The sequence below is a fragment of the Ictalurus punctatus genome, unplaced genomic scaffold (assembly GCF_001660625.3).
Source record: "Ictalurus punctatus breed USDA103 unplaced genomic scaffold, Coco_2.0 tig00163686, whole genome shotgun sequence".
Classification (NCBI taxonomy): domain Eukaryota; kingdom Metazoa; phylum Chordata; class Actinopteri; order Siluriformes; family Ictaluridae; genus Ictalurus; species Ictalurus punctatus.
Window position 1 is genome coordinate 15,636 of NW_026521166.1, and position 815 is coordinate 16,450.

The window sequence follows — 815 nt, forward strand, 5'->3', positions numbered from 1 at the left end:
ATGACGTAGAGAGTTCACAAGTTCTCGTCACCTAAGTTGGCCCTCCACGATGCTAACCAATAGTGAGACCAAACCGGAAAGGGGTTTTCCCTGACGCTGGACTTCCCTGAAAGGTGTCAGAGCAAAAGGTAAGCAGGGTATGGAAGAACAAGTCCACAGAAACACATGCACCTATTTGCAAATGGAACCTCTCATGAACTAAACACCAGCAACCCTGAGGTAGACTATTCGACATAACGCTTGGGCTCATCCGGGATTTGAACCCGGGACCTCTCGCACCCTAAGCGAGAATCATACCACTAGACCAACGAGCCAAACTGCCCACCGTGCTGCGTCATGGACCACTGGTGTTCCACTGTACCCTACAAATGTATGTCCTTACAGTTCTGCAGGTTCATGCTAATAGTTTGGAGATGGTTGCACAAGACATTACTGTGAAAGATGTGAACGATGACGGATAGCTTGCTCGTGGTGACTAGTATGACCAAAATGAAACTCTGTTACAGAAGGGCAAGTTGCGAAACAAGCAAGCTCTCACCTTGCTAGAACTCGTGAGAACCAAGCAGTCAAGCAAGAACAAAGCAGACAGCTCTTGGCGTTCGAGTAACTACATCGCGGTTGAATTGAAGAGCTATAGTTCCCTCGATTACAGAGGGACAAGTTAAAACGAAGGTAAGAGCTCATTCAGGAATTCAACCGGCGACATCGCACACACAAAGTCAGAATCAAATCCCTCGCCCGACCAGCTAAACGGCCAATCTGGCTGTTTCAACCTTAGTCCATGACACAAACCGTTTCAATGTAGTGGAATAGGT

The 815-nt window shown here is 47.6% G+C and overlaps 1 non-coding gene across 1 annotated transcript; it reads right to left on the bottom strand.

Moving 5' to 3' along the window:
• Positions 1 to 242: 242 nt before the first annotated feature.
• On the bottom strand, positions 243 to 314 carry trnap-agg (transfer RNA proline (anticodon AGG)). The gene has a single exon. It is a non-coding gene; the product is annotated as a tRNA-Pro (tRNA).
• Between the last annotated feature and the right edge of the window lie 501 nt (positions 315 to 815).